The sequence below is a fragment of the Atractosteus spatula genome, chromosome 10 (assembly GCF_055471065.1).
Source record: "Atractosteus spatula isolate fAtrSpa1 chromosome 10, fAtrSpa1.hap1, whole genome shotgun sequence".
NCBI lineage: Eukaryota > Metazoa > Chordata > Actinopteri > Semionotiformes > Lepisosteidae > Atractosteus > Atractosteus spatula.
Genome location: NC_142715.1, coordinates 24,737,369 through 24,763,382, shown reverse-complemented (window position 1 = coordinate 24,763,382; position 26,014 = coordinate 24,737,369). Strand labels below are relative to the sequence as shown.

General features: G+C 52.9%; 1 protein-coding gene, 41 non-coding genes and 1 pseudogene across 42 annotated transcripts in view; 1 reads left to right on the top strand and 42 right to left on the bottom strand.

Annotated features, from left to right (window-relative positions):
* The window catches only part of LOC148826073 (uncharacterized), a 588,722-nt gene that overhangs the window by 183,374 nt on the left and 379,334 nt on the right, over positions 1–26,014 (top strand). The gene's annotated exons all lie outside the window — the stretch shown is intronic.
* Positions 528–646, bottom strand: LOC148826361 (5S ribosomal RNA). The gene has a single exon (XR_016091841.1). It is a non-coding gene; the product is annotated as a 5S ribosomal RNA (ribosomal RNA).
* LOC148826360 (5S ribosomal RNA) lies at positions 1,184–1,302 on the bottom strand. Its single transcript, XR_016092788.1, has one exon. It is a non-coding gene; the product is annotated as a 5S ribosomal RNA (ribosomal RNA).
* Positions 1,840–1,958, bottom strand: LOC148826359 (5S ribosomal RNA). The gene has a single exon (XR_016093638.1). It is a non-coding gene; the product is annotated as a 5S ribosomal RNA (ribosomal RNA).
* Positions 2,496–2,614, bottom strand: LOC148826358 (5S ribosomal RNA). The gene has a single exon (XR_016093637.1). It is a non-coding gene; the product is annotated as a 5S ribosomal RNA (ribosomal RNA).
* LOC148826357 (5S ribosomal RNA) lies at positions 3,071–3,189 on the bottom strand (annotated as a pseudogene).
* LOC148826356 (5S ribosomal RNA) lies at positions 3,646–3,764 on the bottom strand. Its single transcript, XR_016093636.1, has one exon. It is a non-coding gene; the product is annotated as a 5S ribosomal RNA (ribosomal RNA).
* LOC148826355 (5S ribosomal RNA) lies at positions 4,302–4,420 on the bottom strand. The gene has a single exon (XR_016093635.1). It is a non-coding gene; the product is annotated as a 5S ribosomal RNA (ribosomal RNA).
* LOC148826354 (5S ribosomal RNA) lies at positions 4,958–5,076 on the bottom strand. Its single transcript, XR_016092946.1, has one exon. It is a non-coding gene; the product is annotated as a 5S ribosomal RNA (ribosomal RNA).
* On the bottom strand, positions 5,614–5,732 carry LOC148826353 (5S ribosomal RNA). The gene has a single exon (XR_016093634.1). It is a non-coding gene; the product is annotated as a 5S ribosomal RNA (ribosomal RNA).
* On the bottom strand, positions 6,189–6,307 carry LOC148826352 (5S ribosomal RNA). The gene has a single exon (XR_016093632.1). It is a non-coding gene; the product is annotated as a 5S ribosomal RNA (ribosomal RNA).
* LOC148826351 (5S ribosomal RNA) lies at positions 6,764–6,882 on the bottom strand. Its single transcript, XR_016093631.1, has one exon. It is a non-coding gene; the product is annotated as a 5S ribosomal RNA (ribosomal RNA).
* Positions 7,420–7,538, bottom strand: LOC148826350 (5S ribosomal RNA). Its single transcript, XR_016093629.1, has one exon. It is a non-coding gene; the product is annotated as a 5S ribosomal RNA (ribosomal RNA).
* On the bottom strand, positions 8,076–8,194 carry LOC148826349 (5S ribosomal RNA). The gene has a single exon (XR_016093628.1). It is a non-coding gene; the product is annotated as a 5S ribosomal RNA (ribosomal RNA).
* LOC148826348 (5S ribosomal RNA) lies at positions 8,651–8,769 on the bottom strand. The gene has a single exon (XR_016093627.1). It is a non-coding gene; the product is annotated as a 5S ribosomal RNA (ribosomal RNA).
* Positions 9,307–9,425, bottom strand: LOC148826347 (5S ribosomal RNA). Its single transcript, XR_016093626.1, has one exon. It is a non-coding gene; the product is annotated as a 5S ribosomal RNA (ribosomal RNA).
* LOC148826346 (5S ribosomal RNA) lies at positions 9,963–10,081 on the bottom strand. Its single transcript, XR_016093625.1, has one exon. It is a non-coding gene; the product is annotated as a 5S ribosomal RNA (ribosomal RNA).
* Positions 10,619–10,737, bottom strand: LOC148826345 (5S ribosomal RNA). The gene has a single exon (XR_016093624.1). It is a non-coding gene; the product is annotated as a 5S ribosomal RNA (ribosomal RNA).
* LOC148826344 (5S ribosomal RNA) lies at positions 11,194–11,312 on the bottom strand. Its single transcript, XR_016093623.1, has one exon. It is a non-coding gene; the product is annotated as a 5S ribosomal RNA (ribosomal RNA).
* LOC148826343 (5S ribosomal RNA) lies at positions 11,769–11,887 on the bottom strand. The gene has a single exon (XR_016093622.1). It is a non-coding gene; the product is annotated as a 5S ribosomal RNA (ribosomal RNA).
* LOC148826342 (5S ribosomal RNA) lies at positions 12,425–12,543 on the bottom strand. The gene has a single exon (XR_016093620.1). It is a non-coding gene; the product is annotated as a 5S ribosomal RNA (ribosomal RNA).
* Positions 13,081–13,199, bottom strand: LOC148826341 (5S ribosomal RNA). Its single transcript, XR_016093618.1, has one exon. It is a non-coding gene; the product is annotated as a 5S ribosomal RNA (ribosomal RNA).
* Positions 13,656–13,774, bottom strand: LOC148826340 (5S ribosomal RNA). Its single transcript, XR_016093617.1, has one exon. It is a non-coding gene; the product is annotated as a 5S ribosomal RNA (ribosomal RNA).
* LOC148826339 (5S ribosomal RNA) lies at positions 14,231–14,349 on the bottom strand. Its single transcript, XR_016093616.1, has one exon. It is a non-coding gene; the product is annotated as a 5S ribosomal RNA (ribosomal RNA).
* Positions 14,887–15,005, bottom strand: LOC148826338 (5S ribosomal RNA). Its single transcript, XR_016093615.1, has one exon. It is a non-coding gene; the product is annotated as a 5S ribosomal RNA (ribosomal RNA).
* LOC148826337 (5S ribosomal RNA) lies at positions 15,543–15,661 on the bottom strand. The gene has a single exon (XR_016093614.1). It is a non-coding gene; the product is annotated as a 5S ribosomal RNA (ribosomal RNA).
* LOC148826336 (5S ribosomal RNA) lies at positions 16,118–16,236 on the bottom strand. The gene has a single exon (XR_016093613.1). It is a non-coding gene; the product is annotated as a 5S ribosomal RNA (ribosomal RNA).
* Positions 16,693–16,811, bottom strand: LOC148826335 (5S ribosomal RNA). Its single transcript, XR_016093612.1, has one exon. It is a non-coding gene; the product is annotated as a 5S ribosomal RNA (ribosomal RNA).
* On the bottom strand, positions 17,349–17,467 carry LOC148826334 (5S ribosomal RNA). Its single transcript, XR_016093611.1, has one exon. It is a non-coding gene; the product is annotated as a 5S ribosomal RNA (ribosomal RNA).
* Positions 18,005–18,123, bottom strand: LOC148826333 (5S ribosomal RNA). The gene has a single exon (XR_016093610.1). It is a non-coding gene; the product is annotated as a 5S ribosomal RNA (ribosomal RNA).
* LOC148826332 (5S ribosomal RNA) lies at positions 18,661–18,779 on the bottom strand. Its single transcript, XR_016093607.1, has one exon. It is a non-coding gene; the product is annotated as a 5S ribosomal RNA (ribosomal RNA).
* On the bottom strand, positions 19,236–19,354 carry LOC148826331 (5S ribosomal RNA). Its single transcript, XR_016093606.1, has one exon. It is a non-coding gene; the product is annotated as a 5S ribosomal RNA (ribosomal RNA).
* On the bottom strand, positions 19,811–19,929 carry LOC148826330 (5S ribosomal RNA). Its single transcript, XR_016093605.1, has one exon. It is a non-coding gene; the product is annotated as a 5S ribosomal RNA (ribosomal RNA).
* LOC148826329 (5S ribosomal RNA) lies at positions 20,467–20,585 on the bottom strand. Its single transcript, XR_016093604.1, has one exon. It is a non-coding gene; the product is annotated as a 5S ribosomal RNA (ribosomal RNA).
* LOC148826328 (5S ribosomal RNA) lies at positions 21,123–21,241 on the bottom strand. Its single transcript, XR_016093603.1, has one exon. It is a non-coding gene; the product is annotated as a 5S ribosomal RNA (ribosomal RNA).
* On the bottom strand, positions 21,779–21,897 carry LOC148826327 (5S ribosomal RNA). The gene has a single exon (XR_016092840.1). It is a non-coding gene; the product is annotated as a 5S ribosomal RNA (ribosomal RNA).
* LOC148826326 (5S ribosomal RNA) lies at positions 22,354–22,472 on the bottom strand. The gene has a single exon (XR_016093602.1). It is a non-coding gene; the product is annotated as a 5S ribosomal RNA (ribosomal RNA).
* Positions 22,929–23,047, bottom strand: LOC148826325 (5S ribosomal RNA). The gene has a single exon (XR_016093601.1). It is a non-coding gene; the product is annotated as a 5S ribosomal RNA (ribosomal RNA).
* LOC148826324 (5S ribosomal RNA) lies at positions 23,504–23,622 on the bottom strand. The gene has a single exon (XR_016093600.1). It is a non-coding gene; the product is annotated as a 5S ribosomal RNA (ribosomal RNA).
* Positions 24,079–24,197, bottom strand: LOC148826323 (5S ribosomal RNA). The gene has a single exon (XR_016093599.1). It is a non-coding gene; the product is annotated as a 5S ribosomal RNA (ribosomal RNA).
* On the bottom strand, positions 24,654–24,772 carry LOC148826322 (5S ribosomal RNA). Its single transcript, XR_016093598.1, has one exon. It is a non-coding gene; the product is annotated as a 5S ribosomal RNA (ribosomal RNA).
* On the bottom strand, positions 25,229–25,347 carry LOC148826321 (5S ribosomal RNA). The gene has a single exon (XR_016093595.1). It is a non-coding gene; the product is annotated as a 5S ribosomal RNA (ribosomal RNA).
* LOC148826320 (5S ribosomal RNA) lies at positions 25,885–26,003 on the bottom strand. Its single transcript, XR_016093594.1, has one exon. It is a non-coding gene; the product is annotated as a 5S ribosomal RNA (ribosomal RNA).

Genomic DNA, 26,014 nt, shown 5'->3' with positions numbered 1-26,014 from the left:
CTCGCTGGCACCCTTCTTATAGAGAGGACAGCTCCGTCACCTCTTTTACGACGCTGCTTTTTTTCCCTTGCGTTTTTCTCTTCTTCCCACGTTCTCTCTCTTCACTGCCTTCGTCCCCGCTCTATTTCACTTCAGCCTTTCACTCTTGCTTCCTTCCAATGAGGACGGAGCTGCGGGAGAAAGGGCGCTATAGAGGATCGCTGTGGAGAGCTGCTGCTGTGCTTTGACATCTGAGCTCTGTGGAAAACGATCTCAATACAATTCTGAAAAACGCGACTCCCCGAACGCCAGCCGAACAAGTCTCCACAGCCGAAGCGCTGTGTCTCTTTTCAGCTGGCGATAAACCTTTCCTCGATCCTTTGCGGACTTGTAAAACTGTTCATGATCAGAATAAAAAACGCTCACGCTAATACACAAGCACCCGTGTCTCGCCAAAGCTGACAAATAAACAGACGGACAAGCCGCACTGCACGTGTGAACAGGGGAATGAGCGAGCGAGCGGGGATAGGGCGCCTCCTGCGCTTAAAAGCTTACAGCACCTGGTATTCCCAGGCGGTCTCCCATCCAAGTACTAACCAGGCCCATCCCTGTTTAGCTTCCGAGATCAGACGAGATCAGGCGTGCTCAAGGGGGTGTGGCCGTAAGCGAGAGCAAGGCTCGCTGGCACCCTTCTTATAGAGAGGACAGCTCCGTCACCTCTTTTACGACGCTGCTTTTTTTCCCTTGCGTTTTTCTCTTCTTCCCACGTTCTCTCTCTTCACTGCCTTCGTCCCCGCTCTATTTCACTTCAGCCTTTCACTCTTGCTTCCTTCCAATGAGGACGGAGCTGCGGGAGAAAGGGCGCTATAGAGGATCGCTGTGGAGAGCTGCTGCTGTGCTTTGACATCTGAGCTCTGTGGAAAACGATCTCAATACAATTCTGAAAAACGCGACTCCCCGAACGCCAGCCGAACAAGTCTCCACAGCCGAAGCGCTGTGTCTCTTTTCAGCTGGCGATAAACCTTTCCTCGATCCTTTGCGGACTTGTAAAACTGTTCATGATCAGAATAAAAAACGCTCACGCTAATACACAAGCACCCGTGTCTCGCCAAAGCTGACAAATAAACAGACGGACAAGCCGCACTGCACGTGTGAACAGGGGAATGAGCGAGCGAGCGGGGATAGGGCGCCTCCTGCGCTTAAAAGCTTACAGCACCTGGTATTCCCAGGCGGTCTCCCATCAAAGTACTAACCAGGCCCATCCCTGTTTAGCTTCCGAGATCAGACGAGATCAGGCGTGCTCAAGGGGGTGTGGCCGTAAGCGAGAGCAAGGCTCGCTGGCACCCTTCTTATAGAGAGGACAGCTCCGTCACCTCTTTTACGACGCTGCTTTTTTTCCCTTGCGTTTTTCTCTTCTTCCCACGTTCTCTCTCTTCACTGCCTTCGTCCCCGCTCTATTTCACTTCAGCCTTTCACTCTTGCTTCCTTCCAATGAGGACGGAGCTGCGGGAGAAAGGGCGCTATAGAGGATCGCTGTGGAGAGCTGCTGCTGTGCTTTGACATCTGAGCTCTGTGGAAAACGATCTCAATACAATTCTGAAAAACGCGACTCCCCGAACGCCAGCCGAACAAGTCTCCACAGCCGAAGCGCTGTGTCTCTTTTCAGCTGGCGATAAACCTTTCCTCGATCCTTTGCGGACTTGTAAAACTGTTCATGATCAGAATAAAAAACGCTCACGCTAATACACAAGCACCCGTGTCTCGCCAAAGCTGACAAATAAACAGACGGACAAGCCGCACTGCACGTGTGAACAGGGGAATGAGCGAGCGAGCGGGGATAGGGCGCCTCCTGCGCTTAAAAGCTTACAGCACCTGGTATTCCCAGGCGGTCTCCCATCCAAGTACTAACCAGGCCCATCCCTGTTTAGCTTCCGAGATCAGACGAGATCAGGCGTGCTCAAGGGGGTGTGGCCGTAAGCGAGAGCAAGGCTCGCTGGCACCCTTCTTATAGAGAGGACAGCTCCGTCACCTCTTTTACGACGCTGCTTTTTTTCCCTTGCGTTTTTCTCTTCTTCCCACGTTCTCTCTCTTCACTGCCTTCGTCCCCGCTCTATTTCACTTCAGCCTTTCACTCTTGCTTCCTTCCAATGAGGACGGAGCTGCGGGAGAAAGGGCGCTATAGAGGATCGCTGTGGAGAGCTGCTGCTGTGCTTTGACATCTGAGCTCTGTGGAAAACGATCTCAATACAATTCTGAAAAACGCGACTCCCCGAACGCCAGCCGAACAAGTCTCCACAGCCGAAGCGCTGTGTCTCTTTTCAGCTGGCGATAAACCTTTCCTCGATCCTTTGCGGACTTGTAAAACTGTTCATGATCAGAATAAAAAACGCTCACGCTAATACACAAGCACCCGTGTCTCGCCAAAGCTGACAAATAAACAGACGGACAAGCCGCACTGCACGTGTGAACAGGGGAATGAGCGAGCGAGCGGGGATAGGGCGCCTCCTGCGCTTAAAAGCTTACAGCACCTGGTATTCCCAGGCGGTCTCCCATCCAAGTACTAACCAGGCCCATCCCTGTTTAGCTTCCGAGATCAGACGAGATCAGGCGTGCTCAAGGGGGTGTGGCCGTAAGCGAGAGCAAGGCTCGCTGGCACCCTTCTTATAGAGAGGACAGCTCCGTCACCTCTTTTACGACGCTGCTTTTTTCTTGCTTCCTTCCAATGAGGACGGAGCTGCGGGAGAAAGGGCGCTATAGAGGATCGCTGTGGAGAGCTGCTGCTGTGCTTTGACATCTGAGCTCTGTGGAAAACGATCTCAATACAATTCTGAAAAACGCGACTCCCCGAACGCCAGCCGAACAAGTCTCCACAGCCGAAGCGCTGTGTCTCTTTTCAGCTGGCGATAAACCTTTCCTCGATCCTTTGCGGACTTGTAAAACTGTTCATGATCAGAATAAAAAACGCTCACGCTAATACACAAGCACCCGTGTCTCGCCAAAGCTGACAAATAAACAGACGGACAAGCCGCACTGCACGTGTGAACAGGGGAATGAGCGAGCGAGCGGGGATAGGGCGCCTCCTGCGCTTAAAAGCTTACAGCACCTGGTATTCCCAGGCGGTCTCCCATCCAAGTACTAACCAGGCCCATCCCTGTTTAGCTTCCGAGACCAGACGAGATCAGGCGTGCTCAAGGGGGTGTGGCCGTAAGCGAGAGCAAGGCTCGCTGGCACCCTTCTTATAGAGAGGACAGCTCCGTCACCTCTTTTACGACGCTGCTTTTTTCTTGCTTCCTTCCAATGAGGACGGAGCTGCGGGAGAAAGGGCGCTATAGAGGATCGCTGTGGAGAGCTGCTGCTGTGCTTTGACATCTGAGCTCTGTGGAAAACGATCTCAATACAATTCTGAAAAACGCGACTCCCCGAACGCCAGCCGAACAAGTCTCCACAGCCGAAGCGCTGTGTCTCTTTTCAGCTGGCGATAAACCTTTCCTCGATCCTTTGCGGACTTGTAAAACTGTTCATGATCAGAATAAAAAACGCTCACGCTAATACACAAGCACCCGTGTCTCGCCAAAGCTGACAAATAAACAGACGGACAAGCAGCACTGCACGTGTGAACAGGGGAATGAGCGAGCGAGCGGGGATAGGGCGCCTCCTGCGCTTAAAAGCTTACAGCACCTGGTATTCCCAGGCGGTCTCCCATCCAAGTACTAACCAGGCCCATCCCTGTTTAGCTTCCGAGATCAGACGAGATCAGGCGTGCTCAAGGGGGTGTGGCCGTAAGCGAGAGCAAGGCTCGCTGGCACCCTTCTTATAGAGAGGACAGCTCCGTCACCTCTTTTACGACGCTGCTTTTTTTCCCTTGCGTTTTTCTCTTCTTCCCACGTTCTCTCTCTTCACTGCCTTCGTCCCCGCTCTATTTCACTTCAGCCTTTCACTCTTGCTTCCTTCCAATGAGGACGGAGCTGCGGGAGAAAGGGCGCTATAGAGGATCGCTGTGGAGAGCTGCTGCTGTGCTTTGACATCTGAGCTCTGTGGAAAACGATCTCAATACAATTCTGAAAAACGCGACTCCCCGAACGCCAGCCGAACAAGTCTCCACAGCCGAAGCGCTGTGTCTCTTTTCAGCTGGCGATAAACCTTTCCTCGATCCTTTGCGGACTTGTAAAACTGTTCATGATCAGAATAAAAAACGCTCACGCTAATACACAAGCACCCGTGTCTCGCCAAAGCTGACAAATAAACAGACGGACAAGCCGCACTGCACGTGTGAACAGGGGAATGAGCGAGCGAGCGGGGATAGGGCGCCTCCTGCGCTTAAAAGCTTACAGCACCTGGTATTCCCAGGCGGTCTCCCATCCAAGTACTAACCAGGCCCATCCCTGTTTAGCTTCCGAGATCAGACGAGATCAGGCGTGCTCAAGGGGGTGTGGCCGTAAGCGAGAGCAAGGCTCGCTGGCACCCTTCTTATAGAGAGGACAGCTCCGTCACCTCTTTTACGACGCTGCTTTTTTTCCCTTGCGTTTTTCTCTTCTTCCCACGTTCTCTCTCTTCACTGCCTTCGTCCCCGCTCTATTTCACTTCAGCCTTTCACTCTTGCTTCCTTCCAATGAGGACGGAGCTGCGGGAGAAAGGGCGCTATAGAGGATCGCTGTGGAGAGCTGCTGCTGTGCTTTGACATCTGAGCTCTGTGGAAAACGATCTCAATACAATTCTGAAAAACGCGACTCCCCGAACGCCAGCCGAACAAGTCTCCACAGCCGAAGCGCTGTGTCTCTTTTCAGCTGGCGATAAACCTTTCCTCGATCCTTTGCGGACTTGTAAAACTGTTCATGATCAGAATAAAAAACGCTCACGCTAATACACAAGCACCCGTGTCTCGCCAAAGCTGACAAATAAACAGACGGACAAGCCGCACTGCACGTGTGAACAGGGGAATGAGCGAGCGAGCGGGGATAGGGCGCCTCCTGCGCTTTAAAGCTTACAGCACCTGGCATTCCCAGGCGGTCTCCCATCCAAGTACTAACCAGGCCCATCCCTGTTTAGCTTCCGAGATCAGACGAGATCAGGCGTGCTCAAGGGGGTGTGGCCGTAAGCGAGAGCAAGGCTCGCTGGCACCCTTCTTATAGAGAGGACAGCTCCGTCACCTCTTTTACGACGCTGCTTTTTTTCCCTTGCGTTTTTCTCTTCTTCCCACGTTCTCTCTCTTCACTGCCTTCGTCCCCGCTCTATTTCACTTCAGCCTTTCACTCTTGCTTCCTTCCAATGAGGACGGAGCTGCGGGAGAAAGGGCGCTATAGAGGATCGCTGTGGAGAGCTGCTGCTGTGCTTTGACATCTGAGCTCTGTGGAAAACGATCTCAATACAATTCTGAAAAACGCGACTCCCCGAACGCCAGCCGAACAAGTCTCCACAGCCGAAGCGCTGTGTCTCTTTTCAGCTGGCGATAAACCTTTCCTCGATCCTTTGCGGACTTGTAAAACTGTTCATGATCAGAATAAAAAACGCTCACGCTAATACACAAGCACCCGTGTCTCGCCAAAGCTGACAAATAAACAGACGGACAAGCCGCACTGCACGTGTGAACAGGGGAATGAGCGAGCGAGCGGGGATAGGGCGCCTCCTGCGCTTAAAAGCTTACAGCACCTGGTATTCCCAGGCGGTCTCCCATCCAAGTACTAACCAGGCCCATCCCTGTTTAGCTTCCGAGATCAGACGAGATCAGGCGTGCTCAAGGGGGTGTGGCCGTAAGCGAGAGCAAGGCTCGCTGGCACCCTTCTTATAGAGAGGACAGCTCCGTCACCTCTTTTACGACGCTGCTTTTTTCTTGCTTCCTTCCAATGAGGACGGAGCTGCGGGAGAAAGGGCGCTATAGAGGATCGCTGTGGAGAGCTGCTGCTGTGCTTTGACATCTGAGCTCTGTGGAAAACGATCTCAATACAATTCTGAAAAACGCGACTCCCCGAACGCCAGCCGAACAAGTCTCCACAGCCGAAGCGCTGTGTCTCTTTTCAGCTGGCGATAAACCTTTCCTCGATCCTTTGCGGACTTGTAAAACTGTTCATGATCAGAATAAAAAACGCTCACGCTAATACACAAGCACCCGTGTCTCGCCAAAGCTGACAAATAAACAGACGGACAAGCCGCACTGCACGTGTGAACAGGGGAATGAGCGAGCGAGCGGGGATAGGGCGCCTCCTGCGCTTAAAAGCTTACAGCACCTGGTATTCCCAGGCGGTCTCCCATCCAAGTACTAACCAGGCCCATCCCTGTTTAGCTTCCGAGATCAGACGAGATCAGGCGTGCTCAAGGGGGTGTGGCCGTAAGCGAGAGCAAGGCTCGCTGGCACCCTTCTTATAGAGAGGACAGCTCCGTCACCTCTTTTACGACGCTGCTTTTTTCTTGCTTCCTTCCAATGAGGACGGAGCTGCGGGAGAAAGGGCGCTATAGAGGATCGCTGTGGAGAGCTGCTGCTGTGCTTTGACATCTGAGCTCTGTGGAAAACGATCTCAATACAATTCTGAAAAACGCGACTCCCCGAACGCCAGCCGAACAAGTCTCCACAGCCGAAGCGCTGTGTCTCTTTTCAGCTGGCGATAAACCTTTCCTCGATCCTTTGCGGACTTGTAAAACTGTTCATGATCAGAATAAAAAACGCTCACGCTAATACACAAGCACCCGTGTCTCGCCAAAGCTGACAAATAAACAGACGGACAAGCCGCACTGCACGTGTGAACAGGGGAATGAGCGAGCGAGCGGGGATAGGGCGCCTCCTGCGCTTAAAAGCTTACAGCACCTGGTATTCCCAGGCGGTCTCCCATCCAAGTACTAACCAGGCCCATCCCTGTTTAGCTTCCGAGATCAGACGAGATCAGGCGTGCTCAAGGGGGTGTGGCCGTAAGCGAGAGCAAGGCTCGCTGGCACCCTTCTTATAGAGAGGACAGCTCCGTCACCTCTTTTACGACGCTGCTTTTTTTCCCTTGCGTTTTTCTCTTCTTCCCACGTTCTCTCTCTTCACTCCCTTCGTCCCCGCTCTATTTCACTTCAGCCTTTCACTCTTGCTTCCTTCCAATGAGGACGGAGCTGCGGGAGAAAGGGCGCTATAGAGGATCGCTGTGGAGAGCTGCTGCTGTGCTTTGACATCTGAGCTCTGTGGAAAACGATCTCAATACAATTCTGAAAAACGCGACTCCCCGAACGCCAGCCGAACAAGTCTCCACAGCCGAAGCGCTGTGTCTCTTTTCAGCTGGCGATAAACCTTTCCTCGATCCTTTGCGGACTTGTAAAACTGTTCATGATCAGAATAAAAAACGCTCACGCTAATACACAAGCACCCGTGTCTCGCCAAAGCTGACAAATAAACAGACGGACAAGCCGCACTGCACGTGTGAACAGGGGAATGAGCGAGCGAGCGGGGATAGGGCGCCTCCTGCGCTTAAAAGCTTACAGCACCTGGTATTCCCAGGCGGTCTCCCATCCAAGTACTAACCAGGCCCATCCCTGTTTAGCTTCCGAGATCAGACGAGATCAGGCGTGCTCAAGGGGGTGTGGCCGTAAGCGAGAGCAAGGCTCGCTGGCACCCTTCTTATAGAGAGGACAGCTCCGTCACCTCTTTTACGACGCTGCTTTTTTTCCCTTGCGTTTTTCTCTTCTTCCCACGTTCTCTCTCTTCACTGCCTTCGTCCCCGCTCTATTTCACTTCAGCCTTTCACTCTTGCTTCCTTCCAATGAGGACGGAGCTGCGGGAGAAAGGGCGCTATAGAGGATCGCTGTGGAGAGCTGCTGCTGTGCTTTGACATCTGAGCTCTGTGGAAAACGATCTCAATACAATTCTGAAAAACGCGACTCCCCGAACGCCAGCCGAACAAGTCTCCACAGCCGAAGCGCTGTGTCTCTTTTCAGCTGGCGATAAACCTTTCCTCGATCCTTTGCGGACTTGTAAAACTGTTCATGATCAGAATAAAAAACGCTCACGCTAATACACAAGCACCCGTGTCTCGCCAAAGCTGACAAATAAACAGACGGACAAGCCGCACTGCACGTGTGAACAGGGGAATGAGCGAGCGAGCGGGGATAGGGCGCCTCCTGCGCTTAAAAGCTTACAGCACCTGGTATTCCCAGGCGGTCTCCCATCCAAGTACTAACCAGGCCCATCCCTGTTTAGCTTCCGAGATCAGACGAGATCAGGCGTGCTCAAGGGGGTGTGGCCGTAAGCGAGAGCGAGGCTCGCTGGCACCCTTCTTATAGAGAGGACAGCTCCGTCACCTCTTTTACGACGCTGCTTTTTTCTTGCTTCCTTCCAATGAGGACGGAGCTGCGGGAGAAAGGGCGCTATAGAGGATCGCTGTGGAGAGCTGCTGCTGTGCTTTGACATCTGAGCTCTGTGGAAAACGATCTCAATACAATTCTGAAAAACGCGACTCCCCGAACGCCAGCCGAACAAGTCTCCACAGCCGAAGCGCTGTGTCTCTTTTCAGCTGGCGATAAACCTTTCCTCGATCCTTTGCGGACTTGTAAAACTGTTCATGATCAGAATAAAAAACGCTCACGCTAATACACAAGCACCCGTGTCTCGCCAAAGCTGACAAATAAACAGACGGACAAGCCGCACTGCACGTGTGAACAGGGGAATGAGCGAGCGAGCGGGGATAGGGCGCCTCCTGCGCTTAAAAGCTTACAGCACCTGGTATTCCCAGGCGGTCTCCCATCCAAGTACTAACCAGGCCCATCCCTGTTTAGCTTCCGAGATCAGACGAGATCAGGCGTGCTCAAGGGGGTGTGGCCGTAAGCGAGAGCAAGGCTCGCTGGCACCCTTCTTATAGAGAGGACAGCTCCGTCACCTCTTTTACGACGCTGCTTTTTTTCCCTTGCGTTTTTCTCTTCTTCCCACGTTCTCTCTCTTCACTGCCTTCGTCCCCGCTCTATTTCACTTCAGCCTTTCACTCTTGCTTCCTTCCAATGAGGACGGAGCTGCGGGAGAAAGGGCGCTATAGAGGATCGCTGTGGAGAGCTGCTGCTGTGCTTTGACATCTGAGCTCTGTGGAAAACGATCTCAATACAATTCTGAAAAACGCGACTCCCCGAACGCCAGCCGAACAAGTCTCCACAGCCGAAGCGCTGTGTCTCTTTTCAGCTGGCGATAAACCTTTCCTCGATCCTTTGCGGACTTGTAAAACTGTTCATGATCAGAATAAAAAACGCTCACGCTAATACACAAGCACCCGTGTCTCGCCAAAGCTGACAAATAAACAGACGGACAAGCCGCACTGCACGTGTGAACAGGGGAATGAGCGAGCGAGCGGGGATAGGGCGCCTCCTGCGCTTAAAAGCTTACAGCACCTGGTATTCCCAGGCGGTCTCCCATCCAAGTACTAACCAGGCCCATCCCTGTTTAGCTTCCGAGATCAGACGAGATCAGGCGTGCTCAAGGGGGTGTGGCCGTAAGCGAGAGCAAGGCTCGCTGGCACCCTTCTTATAGAGAGGACAGCTCCGTCACCTCTTTTACGACGCTGCTTTTTTTCCCTTGCGTTTTTCTCTTCTTCCCACGTTCTCTCTCTTCACTGCCTTCGTCCCCGCTCTATTTCACTTCAGCCTTTCACTCTTGCTTCCTTCCAATGAGGACGGAGCTGCGGGAGAAAGGGCGCTATAGAGGATCGCTGTGGAGAGCTGCTGCTGTGCTTTGACATCTGAGCTCTGTGGAAAACGATCTCAATACAATTCTGAAAAACGCGACTCCCCGAACGCCAGCCGAACAAGTCTCCACAGCCGAAGCGCTGTGTCTCTTTTCAGCTGGCGATAAACCTTTCCTCGATCCTTTGCGGACTTGTAAAACTGTTCATGATCAGAATAAAAAACGCTCACGCTAATACACAAGCACCCGTGTCTCGCCAAAGCTGACAAATAAACAGACGGACAAGCCGCACTGCACGTGTGAACAGGGGAATGAGCGAGCGAGCGGGGATAGGGCGCCTCCTGCGCTTAAAAGCTTACAGCACCTGGTATTCCCAGGCGGTCTCCCATCCAAGTACTAACCAGGCCCATCCCTGTTTAGCTTCCGAGATCAGACGAGATCAGGCGTGCTCAAGGGGGTGTGGCCGTAAGCGAGAGCAAGGCTCGCTGGCACCCTTCTTATAGAGAGGACAGCTCCGTCACCTCTTTTACGACGCTGCTTTTTTTCCCTTGCGTTTTTCTCTTCTTCCCACGTTCTCTCTCTTCACTGCCTTCGTCCCCGCTCTATTTCACTTCAGCCTTTCACTCTTGCTTCCTTCCAATGAGGACGGAGCTGCGGGAGAAAGGGCGCTATAGAGGATCGCTGTGGAGAGCTGCTGCTGTGCTTTGACATCTGAGCTCTGTGGAAAACGATCTCAATACAATTCTGAAAAACGCGACTCCCCGAACGCCAGCCGAACAAGTCTCCACAGCCGAAGCGCTGTGTCTCTTTTCAGCTGGCGATAAACCTTTCCTCGATCCTTTGCGGACTTGTAAAACTGTTCATGATCAGAATAAAAAACGCTCACGCTAATACACAAGCACCCGTGTCTCGCCAAAGCTGACAAATAAACAGACGGACAAGCCGCACTGCACGTGTGAACAGGGGAATGAGCGAGCGAGCGGGGATAGGGCGCCTCCTGCGCTTAAAAGCTTACAGCACCTGGTATTCCCAGGCGGTCTCCCATCCAAGTACTAACCAGGCCCATCCCTGTTTAGCTTCCGAGATCAGACGAGATCAGGCGTGCTCAAGGGGGTGTGGCCGTAAGCGAGAGCAAGGCTCGCTGGCACCCTTCTTATAGAGAGGACAGCTCCGTCACCTCTTTTACGACGCTGCTTTTTTCTTGCTTCCTTCCAATGAGGACGGAGCTGCGGGAGAAAGGGCGCTATAGAGGATCGCTGTGGAGAGCTGCTGCTGTGCTTTGACATCTGAGCTCTGTGGAAAACGATCTCAATACAATTCTGAAAAACGCGACTCCCCGAACGCCAGCCGAACAAGTCTCCACAGCCGAAGCGCTGTGTCTCTTTTCAGCTGGCGATAAACCTTTCCTCGATCCTTTGCGGACTTGTAAAACTGTTCATGATCAGAATAAAAAACGCTCACGCTAATACACAAGCACCCGTGTCTCGCCAAAGCTGACAAATAAACAGACGGACAAGCCGCACTGCACGTGTGAACAGGGGAATGAGCGAGCGAGCGGGGATAGGGCGCCTCCTGCGCTTAAAAGCTTACAGCACCTGGTATTCCCAGGCGGTCTCCCATCCAAGTACTAACCAGGCCCATCCCTGTTTAGCTTCCGAGATCAGACGAGATCAGGCGTGCTCAAGGGGGTGTGGCCGTAAGCGAGAGCAAGGCTCGCTGGCACCCTTCTTATAGAGAGGACAGCTCCGTCACCTCTTTTACGACGCTGCTTTTTTCTTGCTTCCTTCCAATGAGGACGGAGCTGCGGGAGAAAGGGCGCTATAGAGGATCGCTGTGGAGAGCTGCTGCTGTGCTTTGACATCTGAGCTCTGTGGAAAACGATCTCAATACAATTCTGAAAAACGCGACTCCCCGAACGCCAGCCGAACAAGTCTCCACAGCCGAAGCGCTGTGTCTCTTTTCAGCTGGCGATAAACCTTTCCTCGATCCTTTGCGGACTTGTAAAACTGTTCATGATCAGAATAAAAAACGCTCACGCTAATACACAAGCACCCGTGTCTCGCCAAAGCTGACAAATAAACAGACGGACAAGCCGCACTGCACGTGTGAACAGGGGAATGAGCGAGCGAGCGGGGATAGGGCGCCTCCTGCGCTTAAAAGCTTACAGCACCTGGTATTCCCAGGCGGTCTCCCATCCAAGTACTAACCAGGCCCATCCCTGTTTAGCTTCCGAGATCAGACGAGATCAGGCGTGCTCAAGGGGGTGTGGCCGTAAGCGAGAGCAAGGCTCGCTGGCACCCTTCTTATAGAGAGGACAGCTCCGTCACCTCTTTTACGACGCTGCTTTTTTTCCCTTGCGTTTTTCTCTTCTTCCCACGTTCTCTCTCTTCACTGCCTTCGTCCCCGCTCTATTTCACTTCAGCCTTTCACTCTTGCTTCCTTCCAATGAGGACGGAGCTGCGGGAGAAAGGGCGCTATAGAGGATCGCTGTGGAGAGCTGCTGCTGTGCTTTGACATCTGAGCTCTGTGGAAAACGATCTCAATACAATTCTGAAAAACGCGACTCCCCGAACGCCAGCCGAACAAGTCTCCACAGCCGAAGCGCTGTGTCTCTTTTCAGCTGGCGATAAACCTTTCCTCGATCCTTTGCGGACTTGTAAAACTGTTCATGATCAGAATAAAAAACGCTCACGCTAATACACAAGCACCCGTGTCTCGCCAAAGCTGACAAATAAACAGACGGACAAGCCGCACTGCACGTGTGAACAGGGGAATGAGCGAGCGAGCGGGGATAGGGCGCCTCCTGCGCTTAAAAGCTTACAGCACCTGGTATTCCCAGGCGGTCTCCCATCCAAGTACTAACCAGGCCCATCCCTGTTTAGCTTCCGAGATCAGACGAGATCAGGCGTGCTCAAGGGGGTGTGGCCGTAAGCGAGAGCAAGGCTCGCTGGCACCCTTCTTATAGAGAGGACAGCTCCGTCACCTCTTTTACGACGCTGCTTTTTTTCCCTTGCGTTTTTCTCTTCTTCCCACGTTCTCTCTCTTCACTGCCTTCGTCCCCGCTCTATTTCACTTCAGCCTTTCACTCTTGCTTCCTTCCAATGAGGACGGAGCTGCGGGAGAAAGGGCGCTATAGAGGATCGCTGTGGAGAGCTGCTGCTGTGCTTTGACATCTGAGCTCTGTGGAAAACGATCTCAATACAATTCTGAAAAACGCGACTCCCCGAACGCCAGCCGAACAAGTCTCCACAGCCGAAGCGCTGTGTCTCTTTTCAGCTGGCGATAAACCTTTCCTCGATCCTTTGCGGACTTGTAAAACTGTTCATGATCAGAATAAAAAACGCTCACGCTAATACACAAGCACCCGTGTCTCGCCAAAGCTGACAAATAAACAGACGGACAAGCCGCACTGCACGTGTGAACAGGGGAATGAGCGAGCGAGCGGGGATAGGGCGCCTCCTGCGCTTAAAAGCTTACAGCACCTGGTATTCCCAGGCGGTCTCCCATCCAAGTACTAACCAGGCCCATCCCTGTTTAGCTTCCGAGATCAGACGAGATCAGGCGTGCTCAAGGGGGTGTGGCCGTAAGCGAGAGCAAGGCTCGCTGGCACCCTTCTTATAGAGAGGACAGCTCCGTCACCTCTTTTACGACGCTGCTTTTTTCTTGCTTCCTTCCAATGAGGACGGAGCTGCGGGAGAAAGGGCGCTATAGAGGATCGCTGTGGAGAGCTGCTGCTGTGCTTTGACATCTGAGCTCTGTGGAAAACGATCTCAATACAATTCTGAAAAACGCGACTCCCCGAACGCCAGCCGAACAAGTCTCCACAGCCGAAGCGCTGTGTCTCTTTTCAGCTGGCGATAAACCTTTCCTCGATCCTTTGCGGACTTGTAAAACTGTTCATGATCAGAATAAAAAACGCTCACGCTAATACACAAGCACCCGTGTCTCGCCAAAGCTGACAAATAAACAGACGGACAAGCCGCACTGCACGTGTGAACAGGGGAATGAGCGAGCGAGCGGGGATAGGGCGCCTCCTGCGCTTAAAAGCTTACAGCACCTGGTATTCCCAGGCGGTCTCCCATCCAAGTACTAACCAGGCCCATCCCTGTTTAGCTTCCGAGATCAGACGAGATCAGGCGTGCTCAAGGGGGTGTGGCCGTAAGCGAGAGCAAGGCTCGCTGGCACCCTTCTTATAGAGAGGACAGCTCCGTCACCTCTTTTACGACGCTGCTTTTTTCTTGCTTCCTTCCAATGAGGACGGAGCTGCGGGAGAAAGGGCGCTATAGAGGATCGCTGTGGAGAGCTGCTGCTGTGCTTTGACATCTGAGCTCTGTGGAAAACGATCTCAATACAATTCTGAAAAACGCGACTCCCCGAACGCCAGCCGAACAAGTCTCCACAGCCGAAGCGCTGTGTCTCTTTTCAGCTGGCGATAAACCTTTCCTCGATCCTTTGCGGACTTGTAAAACTGTTCATGATCAGAATAAAAAACGCTCACGCTAATACACAAGCACCCGTGTCTCGCCAAAGCTGACAAATAAACAGACGGACAAGCCGCACTGCACGTGTGAACAGGGGAATGAGCGAGCGAGCGGGGATAGGGCGCCTCCTGCGCTTAAAAGCTTACAGCACCTGGTATTCCCAGGCGGTCTCCCATCCAAGTACTAACCAGGCCCATCCCTGTTTAGCTTCCGAGATCAGACGAGATCAGGCGTGCTCAAGGGGGTGTGGCCGTAAGCGAGAGCAAGGCTCGCTGGCACCCTTCTTATAGAGAGGACAGCTCCGTCACCTCTTTTACGACGCTGCTTTTTTTCCCTTGCGTTTTTCTCTTCTTCCCACGTTCTCTCTCTTCACTGCCTTCGTCCCCGCTCTATTTCACTTCAGCCTTTCACTCTTGCTTCCTTCCAATGAGGACGGAGCTGCGGGAGAAAGGGCGCTATAGAGGATCGCTGTGGAGAGCTGCTGCTGTGCTTTGACATCTGAGCTCTGTGGAAAACGATCTCAATACAATTCTGAAAAACGCGACTCCCCGAACGCCAGCCGAACAAGTCTCCACAGCCGAAGCGCTGTGTCTCTTTTCAGCTGGCGATAAACCTTTCCTCGATCCTTTGCGGACTTGTAAAACTGTTCATGATCAGAATAAAAAACGCTCACGCTAATACACAAGCACCCGTGTCTCGCCAAAGCTGACAAATAAACAGACGGACAAGCCGCACTGCACGTGTGAACAGGGGAATGAGCGAGCGAGCGGGGATAGGGCGCCTCCTGCGCTTAAAAGCTTACAGCACCTGGTATTCCCAGGCGGTCTCCCATCCAAGTACTAACCAGGCCCATCCCTGTTTAGCTTCCGAGATCAGACGAGATCAGGCGTGCTCAAGGGGGTGTGGCCGTAAGCGAGAGCAAGGCTCGCTGGCACCCTTCTTATAGAGAGGACAGCTCCGTCACCTCTTTTACGACGCTGCTTTTTTTCCCTTGCGTTTTTCTCTTCTTCCCACGTTCTCTCTCTTCACTGCCTTCGTCCCCGCTCTATTTCACTTCAGCCTTTCACTCTTGCTTCCTTCCAATGAGGACGGAGCTGCGGGAGAAAGGGCGCTATAGAGGATCGCTGTGGAGAGCTGCTGCTGTGCTTTGACATCTGAGCTCTGTGGAAAACGATCTCAATACAATTCTGAAAAACGCGACTCCCCGAACGCCAGCCGAACAAGTCTCCACAGCCGAAGCGCTGTGTCTCTTTTCAGCTGGCGATAAACCTTTCCTCGATCCTTTGCGGACTTGTAAAACTGTTCATGATCAGAATAAAAAACGCTCACGCTAATACACAAGCACCCGTGTCTCGCCAAAGCTGACAAATAAACAGACGGACAAGCCGCACTGCACGTGTGAACAGGGGAATGAGCGAGCGAGCGGGGATAGGGCGCCTCCTGCGCTTAAAAGCTTACAGCACCTGGTATTCCCAGGCGGTCTCCCATCCAAGTACTAACCAGGCCCATCCCTGTTTAGCTTCCGAGATCAGACGAGATCAGGCGTGCTCAAGGGGGTGTGGCCGTAAGCGAGAGCAAGGCTCGCTGGCACCCTTCTTATAGAGAGGACAGCTCCGTCACCTCTTTTACGACGCTGCTTTTTTCTTGCTTCCTTCCAATGAGGACGGAGCTGCGGGAGAAAGGGCGCTATAGAGGATCGCTGTGGAGAGCTGCTGCTGTGCTTTGACATCTGAGCTCTGTGGAAAACGATCTCAATACAATTCTGAAAAACGCGACTCCCCGAACGCCAGCCGAACAAGTCTCCACAGCCGAAGCGCTGTGTCTCTTTTCAGCTGGCGATAAACCTTTCCTCGATCCTTTGCGGACTTGTAAAACTGTTCATGATCAGAATAAAAAACGCTCACGCTAATACACAAGCACCCGTGTCTCGCCAAAGCTGACAAATAAACAGACGGACAAGCCGCACTGCACGTGTGAACAGGGGAATGAGCGAGCGAGCGGGGATAGGGCGCCTCCTGCGCTTAAAAGCTTACAGCACCTGGTATTCCCAGGCGGTCTCCCATCCAAGTACTAACCAGGCCCATCCCTGTTTAGCTTCCGAGATCAGACGAGATCAGGCGTGCTCAAGGGGGTGTGGCCGTAAGCGAGAGCAAGGCTCGCTGGCACCCTTCTTATAGAGAGGACAGCTCCGTCACCTCTTTTACGACGCTGCTTTTTTCTTGCTTCCTTCCAATGAGGACGGAGCTGCGGGAGAAAGGGCGCTATAGAGGATCGCTGTGGAGAGCTGCTGCTGTGCTTTGACATCTGAGCTCTGTGGAAAACGATCTCAATACAATTCTGAAAAACGCGACTCCCCGAACGCCAGCCGAACAAGTCTCCACAGCCGAAGCGCTGTGTCTCTTTTCAGCTGGCGATAAACCTTTCCTCGATCCTTTGCGGACTTGTAAAACTGTTCATGATCAGAATAAAAAACGCTCACGCTAATACACAAGCACCCGTGTCTCGCCAAAGCTGACAAATAAACAGACGGACAAGCCGCACTGCACGTGTGAACAGGGGAATGAGCGAGCGAGCGGGGATAGGGCGCCTCCTGCGCTTAAAAGCTTACAGCACCTGGTATTCCCAGGCGGTCTCCCATCCAAGTACTAACCAGGCCCATCCCTGTTTAGCTTCCGAGATCAGACGAGATCAGGCGTGCTCAAGGGGGTGTGGCCGTAAGCGAGAGCAAGGCTCGCTGGCACCCTTCTTATAGAGAGGACAGCTCCGTCACCTCTTTTACGACGCTGCTTTTTTTCCCTTGCGTTTTTCTCTTCTTCCCACGTTCTCTCTCTTCACTCCCTTCGTCCCCGCTCTATTTCACTTCAGCCTTTCACTCTTGCTTCCTTCCAATGAGGACGGAGCTGCGGGAGAAAGGGCGCTATAGAGGATCGCTGTGGAGAGCTGCTGCTGTGCTTTGACATCTGAGCTCTGTGGAAAACGATCTCAATACAATTCTGAAAAACGCGACTCCCCGAACGCCAGCCGAACAAGTCTCCACAGCCGAAGCGCTGTGTCTCTTTTCAGCTGGCGATAAACCTTTCCTCGATCCTTTGCGGACTTGTAAAACTGTTCATGATCAGAATAAAAAACGCTCACGCTAATACACAAGCACCCGTGTCTCGCCAAAGCTGACAAATAAACAGACGGACAAGCCGCACTGCACGTGTGAACAGGGGAATGAGCGAGCGAGCGGGGATAGGGCGCCTCCTGCGCTTAAAAGCTTACAGCACCTGGTATTCCCAGGCGGTCTCCCATCCAAGTACTAACCAGGCCCATCCCTGTTTAGCTTCCGAGATCAGACGAGATCAGGCGTGCTCAAGGGGGTGTGGCCGTAAGCGAGAGCAAGGCTCGCTGGCACCCTTCTTATAGAGAGGACAGCTCCGTCACCTCTTTTACGACGCTGCTTTTTTTCCCTTGCGTTTTTCTCTTCTTCCCACGTTCTCTCTCTTCACTGCCTTCGTCCCCGCTCTATTTCACTTCAGCCTTTCACTCTTGCTTCCTTCCAATGAGGACGGAGCTGCGGGAGAAAGGGCGCTATAGAGGATCGCTGTGGAGAGCTGCTGCTGTGCTTTGACATCTGAGCTCTGTGGAAAACGATCTCAATACAATTCTGAAAAACGCGACTCCCCGAACGCCAGCCGAACAAGTCTCCACAGCCGAAGCGCTGTGTCTCTTTTCAGCTGGCGATAAACCTTTCCTCGATCCTTTGCGGACTTGTAAAACTGTTCATGATCAGAATAAAAAACGCTCACGCTAATACACAAGCACCCGTGTCTCGCCAAAGCTGACAAATAAACAGACGGACAAGCCGCACTGCACGTGTGAACAGGGGAATGAGCGAGCGAGCGGGGATAGGGCGCCTCCTGCGCTTAAAAGCTTACAGCACCTGGTATTCCCAGGCGGTCTCCCATCCAAGTACTAACCAGGCCCATCCCTGTTTAGCTTCCGAGATCAGACGAGATCAGGCGTGCTCAAGGGGGTGTGGCCGTAAGCGAGAGCAAGGCTCGCTGGCACCCTTCTTATAGAGAGGACAGCTCCGTCACCTCTTTTACGACGCTGCTTTTTTTCCCTTGCGTTTTTCTCTTCTTCCCACGTTCTCTCTCTTCACTGCCTTCGTCCCCGCTCTATTTCACTTCAGCCTTTCACTCTTGCTTCCTTCCAATGAGGACGGAGCTGCGGGAGAAAGGGCGCTATAGAGGATCGCTGTGGAGAGCTGCTGCTGTGCTTTGACATCTGAGCTCTGTGGAAAACGATCTCAATACAATTCTGAAAAACGCGACTCCCCGAACGCCAGCCGAACAAGTCTCCACAGCCGAAGCGCTGTGTCTCTTTTCAGCTGGCGATAAACCTTTCCTCGATCCTTTGCGGACTTGTAAAACTGTTCATGATCAGAATAAAAAACGCTCACGCTAATACACAAGCACCCGTGTCTCGCCAAAGCTGACAAATAAACAGACGGACAAGCCGCACTGCACGTGTGAACAGGGGAATGAGCGAGCGAGCGGGGATAGGGCGCCTCCTGCGCTTAAAAGCTTACAGCACCTGGTATTCCCAGGCGGTCTCCCATCCAAGTACTAACCAGGCCCATCCCTGTTTAGCTTCCGAGATCAGACGAGATCAGGCGTGCTCAAGGGGGTGTGGCCGTAAGCGAGAGCAAGGCTCGCTGGCACCCTTCTTATAGAGAGGACAGCTCCGTCACCTCTTTTACGACGCTGCTTTTTTCTTGCTTCCTTCCAATGAGGACGGAGCTGCGGGAGAAAGGGCGCTATAGAGGATCGCTGTGGAGAGCTGCTGCTGTGCTTTGACATCTAAGCTCTGTGGAAAACGATCTCAATACAATTCTGAAAAACGCGACTCCCCGAACGCCAGCCGAACAAGTCTCCACAGCCGAAGCGCTGTGTCTCTTTTCAGCTGGCGATAAACCTTTCCTCGATCCTTTGCGGACTTGTAAAACTGTTCATGATCAGAATAAAAAACGCTCACGCTAATACACAAGCACCCGTGTCTCGCCAAAGCTGACAAATAAACAGACGGACAAGCCGCACTGCACGTGTGAACAGGGGAATGAGCGAGCGAGCGGGGATAGGGCGCCTCCTGCGCTTAAAAGCTTACAGCACCTGGTATTCCCAGGCGGTCTCCCATCCAAGTACTAACCAGGCCCATCCCTGTTTAGCTTCCGAGATCAGACGAGATCAGGCGTGCTCAAGGGGGTGTGGCCGTAAGCGAGAGCAAGGCTCGCTGGCACCCTTCTTATAGAGAGGACAGCTCCGTCACCTCTTTTACGACGCTGCTTTTTTCTTGCTTCCTTCCAATGAGGACGGAGCTGCGGGAGAAAGGGCGCTATAGAGGATCGCTGTGGAGAGCTGCTGCTGTGCTTTGACATCTGAGCTCTGTGGAAAACGATCTCAATACAATTCTGAAAAACGCGACTCCCCGAACGCCAGCCGAACAAGTCTCCACAGCCGAAGCGCTGTGTCTCTTTTCAGCTGGCGATAAACCTTTCCTCGATCCTTTGCGGACTTGTAAAACTGTTCATGATCAGAATAAAAAACGCTCACGCTAATACACAAGCACCCGTGTCTCGCCAAAGCTGACAAATAAACAGACGGACAAGCCGCACTGCACGTGTGAACAGGGGAATGAGCGAGCGAGCGGGGATAGGGCGCCTCCTGCGCTTAAAAGCTTACAGCACCTGGTATTCCCAGGCGGTCTCCCATCCAAGTACTAACCAGGCCCATCCCTGTTTAGCTTCCGAGATCAGACGAGATCAGGCGTGCTCAAGGGGGTGTGGCCGTAAGCGAGAGCAAGGCTCGCTGGCACCCTTCTTATAGAGAGGACAGCTCCGTCACCTCTTTTACGACGCTGCTTTTTTTCCCTTGCGTTTTTCTCTTCTTCCCACGTTCTCTCTCTTCACTGCCTTCGTCCCCGCTCTATTTCACTTCAGCCTTTCACTCTTGCTTCCTTCCAATGAGGACGGAGCTGCGGGAGAAAGGGCGCTATAGAGGATCGCTGTGGAGAGCTGCTGCTGTGCTTTGACATCTGAGCTCTGTGGAAAACGATCTCAATACAATTCTGAAAAACGCGACTCCCCGAACGCCAGCCGAACAAGTCTCCACAGCCGAAGCGCTGTGTCTCTTTTCAGCTGGCGATAAACCTTTCCTCGATCCTTTGCGGACTTGTAAAACTGTTCATGATCAGAATAAAAAACGCTCACGCTAATACACAAGCACCCGTGTCTCGCCAAAGCTGACAAATAAACAGACGGACAAGCCGCACTGCACGTGTGAACAGGGGAATGAGCGAGCGAGCGGGGATAGGGCGCCTCCTGCGCTTAAAAGCTTACAGCACCTGGTATTCCCAGGCGGTCTCCCATCCAAGTACTAACCAGGCCCATCCCTGTTTAGCTTCCGAGATCAGACGAGATCAGGCGTGCTCAAGGGGGTGTGGCCGTAAGCGAGAGCAAGGCTCGCTGGCACCCTTCTTATAGAGAGGACAGCTCCGTCACCTCTTTTACGACGCTGCTTTTTTTCCCTTGCGTTTTTCTCTTCTTCCCACGTTCTCTCTCTTCACTGCCTTCGTCCCCGCTCTATTTCACTTCAGCCTTTCACTCTTGCTTCCTTCCAATGAGGACGGAGCTGCGGGAGAAAGGGCGCTATAGAGGATCGCTGTGGAGAGCTGCTGCTGTGCTTTGACATCTGAGCTCTGTGGAAAACGATCTCAATACAATTCTGAAAAACGCGACTCCCCGAACGCCAGCCGAACAAGTCTCCACAGCCGAAGCGCTGTGTCTCTTTTCAGCTGGCGATAAACCTTTCCTCGATCCTTTGCGGACTTGTAAAACTGTTCATGATCAGAATAAAAAACGCTCACGCTAATACACAAGCACCCGTGTCTCGCCAAAGCTGACAAATAAACAGACGGACAAGCCGCACTGCACGTGTGAACAGGGGAATGAGCGAGCGAGCGGGGATAGGGCGCCTCCTGCGCTTAAAAGCTTACAGCACCTGGTATTCCCAGGCGGTCTCCCATCCAAGTACTAACCAGGCCCATCCCTGTTTAGCTTCCGAGATCAGACGAGATCAGGCGTGCTCAAGGGGGTGTGGCCGTAAGCGAGAGCAAGGCTCGCTGGCACCCTTCTTATAGAGAGGACAGCTCCGTCACCTCTTTTACGACGCTGCTTTTTTTCCCTTGCGTTTTTCTCTTCTTCCCACGTTCTCTCTCTTCACTGCCTTCGTCCCCGCTCTATTTCACTTCAGCCTTTCACTCTTGCTTCCTTCCAATGAGGACGGAGCTGCGGGAGAAAGGGCGCTATAGAGGATCGCTGTGGAGAGCTGCTGCTGTGCTTTGACATCTGAGCTCTGTGGAAAACGATCTCAATACAATTCTGAAAAACGCGACTCCCCGAACGCCAGCCGAACAAGTCTCCACAGCCGAAGCGCTGTGTCTCTTTTCAGCTGGCGATAAACCTTTCCTCGATCCTTTGCGGACTTGTAAAACTGTTCATGATCAGAATAAAAAACGCTCACGCTAATACACAAGCACCCGTGTCTCGCCAAAGCTGACAAATAAACAGACGGACAAGCCGCACTGCACGTGTGAACAGGGGAATGAGCGAGCGAGCGGGGATAGGGCGCCTCCTGCGCTTAAAAGCTTACAGCACCTGGTACTCCCAGGCGGTCTCCCATCCAAGTACTAACCAGGCCCATCCCTGTTTAGCTTCCGAGATCAGACGAGATCAGGCGTGCTCAAGGGGGTGTGGCCGTAAGCGAGAGCAAGGCTCGCTGGCACCCTTCTTATAGAGAGGACAGCTCCGTCACCTCTTTTACGACGCTGCTTTTTTCTTGCTTCCTTCCAATGAGGACGGAGCTGCGGGAGAAAGGGCGCTATAGAGGATCGCTGTGGAGAGCTGCTGCTGTGCTTTGACATCTGAGCTCTGTGGAAAACGATCTCAATACAATTCTGAAAAACGCGACTCCCCGAACGCCAGCCGAACAAGTCTCCACAGCCGAAGCGCTGTGTCTCTTTTCAGCTGGCGATAAACCTTTCCTCGATCCTTTGCGGACTTGTAAAACTGTTCATGATCAGAATAAAAAACGCTCACGCTAATACACAAGCACCCGTGTCTCGCCAAAGCTGACAAATAAACAGACGGACAAGCCGCACTGCACGTGTGAACAGGGGAATGAGCGAGCGAGCGGGGATAGGGCGCCTCCTGCGCTTAAAAGCTTACAGCACCTGGTATTCCCAGGCGGTCTCCCATCCAAGTACTAACCAGGCCCATCCCTGTTTAGCTTCCGAGATCAGACGAGATCAGGCGTGCTCAAGGGGGTGTGGCCGTAAGCGAGAGCAAGGCTCGCTGGCACCCTTCTTATAGAGAGGACAGCTCCGTCACCTCTTTTACGACGCTGCTTTTTTCTTGCTTCCTTCCAATGAGGACGGAGCTGCGGGAGAAAGGGCGCTATAGAGGATCGCTGTGGAGAGCTGCTGCTGTGCTTTGACATCTGAGCTCTGTGGAAAACGATCTCAATACAATTCTGAAAAACGCGACTCCCCGAACGCCAGCCGAACAAGTCTCCACAGCCGAAGCGCTGTGTCTCTTTTCAGCTGGCGATAAACCTTTCCTCGATCCTTTGCGGACTTGTAAAACTGTTCATGATCAGAATAAAAAACGCTCACGCTAATACACAAGCACCCGTGTCTCGCCAAAGCTGACAAATAAACAGACGGACAAGCCGCACTGCACGTGTGAACAGGGGAATGAGCGAGCGAGCGGGGATAGGGCGCCTCCTGCGCTTAAAAGCTTACAGCACCTGGTATTCCCAGGCGGTCTCCCATCCAAGTACTAACCAGGCCCATCCCTGTTTAGCTTCCGAGATCAGACGAGATCAGGCGTGCTCAAGGGGGTGTGGCCGTAAGCGAGAGCAAGGCTCGCTGGCACCCTTCTTATAGAGAGGACAGCTCCGTCACCTCTTTTACGACGCTGCTTTTTTCTTGCTTCCTTCCAATGAGGACGGAGCTGCGGGAGAAAGGGCGCTATAGAGGATCGCTGTGGAGAGCTGCTGCTGTGCTTTGACATCTGAGCTCTGTGGAAAACGATCTCAATACAATTCTGAAAAACGCGACTCCCCGAACGCCAGCCGAACAAGTCTCCACAGCCGAAGCGCTGTGTCTCTTTTCAGCTGGCGATAAACCTTTCCTCGATCCTTTGCGGACTTGTAAAACTGTTCATGATCAGAATAAAAAACGCTCACGCTAATACACAAGCACCCGTGTCACGCCAAAGCTGACAAATAAACAGACGGACAAGCCGCACTGCACGTGTGAACAGGGGAATGAGCGAGCGAGCGGGGATAGGGCGCCTCCTGCGCTTAAAAGCTTACAGCACCTGGTATTCCCAGGCGGTCTCCCATCCAAGTACTAACCAGGCCCATCCCTGTTTAGCTTCCGAGATCAGACGAGATCAGGCGTGCTCAAGGGGGTGTGGCCGTAAGCGAGAGCAAGGCTCGCTGGCACCCTTCTTATAGAGAGGACAGCTCCGTCACCTCTTTTACGACGCTGCTTTTTTCTTGCTTCCTTCCAATGAGGACGGAGCTGCGGGAGAAAGGGCGCTATAGAGGATCGCTGTGGAGAGCTGCTGCTGTGCTTTGACATCTGAGCTCTGTGGAAAACGATCTCAATACAATTCTGAAAAACGCGACTCCCCGAACGCCAGCCGAACAAGTCTCCACAGCCGAAGCGCTGTGTCTCTTTTCAGCTGGCGATAAACCTTTCCTCGATCCTTTGCGGACTTGTAAAACTGTTCATGATCAGAATAAAAAACGCTCACGCTAATACACAAGCACCCGTGTCTCGCCAAAGCTGACAAATAAACAGACGGACAAGCCGCACTGCACGTGTGAACAGGGGAATGAGCGAGCGAGCGGGGATAGGGCGCCTCCTGCGCTTAAAAGCTTACAGCACCTGGTATTCCCAGGCGGTCTCCCATCCAAGTACTAACCAGGCCCATCCCTGTTTAGCTTCCGAGATCAGACGAGATCAGGCGTGCTCAAGGGGGTGTGGCCGTAAGCGAGAGCAAGGCTCGCTGGCACCCTTCTTATAGAGAGGACAGCTCCGTCACCTCTTTTACGACGCTGCTTTTTTCTTGCTTCCTTCCAATGAGGACGGAGCTGCGGGAGAAAGGGCGCTATAGAGGATCGCTGTGGAGAGCTGCTGCTGTGCTTTGACATCTGAGCTCTGTGGAAAACGATCTCAATACAATTCTGAAAAACGCGACTCCCCGAACGCCAGCCGAACAAGTCTCCACAGCCGAAGCGCTGTGTCTCTTTTCAGCTGGCGATAAACCTTTCCTCGATCCTTTGCGGACTTGTAAAACTGTTCATGATCAGAATAAAAAACGCTCACGCTAATACACAAGCACCCGTGTCTCGCCAAAGCTGACAAATAAACAGACGGACAAGCCGCACTGCACGTGTGAACAGGGGAATGAGCGAGCGAGCGGGGATAGGGCGCCTCCTGCGCTTAAAAGCTTACAGCACCTGGTATTCCCAGGCGGTCTCCCATCCAAGTACTAACCAGGCCCATCCCTGTTTAGCTTCCGAGATCAGACGAGATCAGGCGTGCTCAAGGGGGTGTGGCCGTAAGCGAGAGCAAGGCTCGCTGGCACCCTTCTTATAGAGAGGACAGCTCCGTCACCTCTTTTACGACGCTGCTTTTTTCTTGCTTCCTTCCAATGAGGACGGAGCTGCGGGAGAAAGGGCGCTATAGAGGATCGCTGTGGAGAGCTGCTGCTGTGCTTTGACATCTGAGCTCTGTGGAAAACGATCTCAATACAATTCTGAAAAACGCGACTCCCCGAACGCCAGCCGAACAAGTCTCCACAGCCGAAGCGCTGTGTCTCTTTTCAGCTGGCGATAAACCTTTCCTCGATCCTTTGCGGACTTGTAAAACTGTTCATGATCAGAATAAAAAACGCTCACGCTAATACACAAGCACCCGTGTCTCGCCAAAGCTGACAAATAAACAGACGGACAAGCCGCACTGCACGTGTGAACAGGGGAATGAGCGAGCGAGCGGGGATAGGGCGCCTCCTGCGCTTAAAAGCTTACAGCACCTGGTATTCCCAGGCGGTCTCCCATCCAAGTACTAACCAGGCCCATCCCTGTTTAGCTTCCGAGATCAGACGAGATCAGGCGTGCTCAAGGGGGTGTGGCCGTAAGCGAGAGCAAGGCTCGCTGGCACCCTTCTTATAGAGAGGACAGCTCCGTCACCTCTTTTACGACGCTGCTTTTTTTCCCTTGCGTTTTTCTCTTCTTCCCACGTTCTCTCTCTTCACTGCCTTCGTCCCCGCTCTATTTCACTTCAGCCTTTCACTCTTGCTTCCTTCCAATGAGGACGGAGCTGCGGGAGAAAGGGCGCTATAGAGGATCGCTGTGGAGAGCTGCTGCTGTGCTTTGACATCTGAGCTCTGTGGAAAACGATCTCAATACAATTCTGAAAAACGCGACTCCCCGAACGCCAGCCGAACAAGTCTCCACAGCCGAAGCGCTGTGTCTCTTTTCAGCTGGCGATAAACCTTTCCTCGATCCTTTGCGGACTTGTAAAACTGTTCATGATCAGAATAAAAAACGCTCACGCTAATACACAAGCACCCGTGTCTCGCCAAAGCTGACAAATAAACAGACGGACAAGCCGCACTGCACGTGTGAACAGGGGAATGAGCGAGCGAGCGGGGATAGGGCGCCTCCTGCGCTTAAAAGCTTACAGCACCTGGTATTCCCAGGCGGTCTCCCATCCAAGTACTAACCAGGCCCATCCCTGTTTAGCTTCCGAGATCAGACGAGATCAGGCGTGCTCAAGGGGGTGTGGCCGTAAGCGAGAGCAAGGC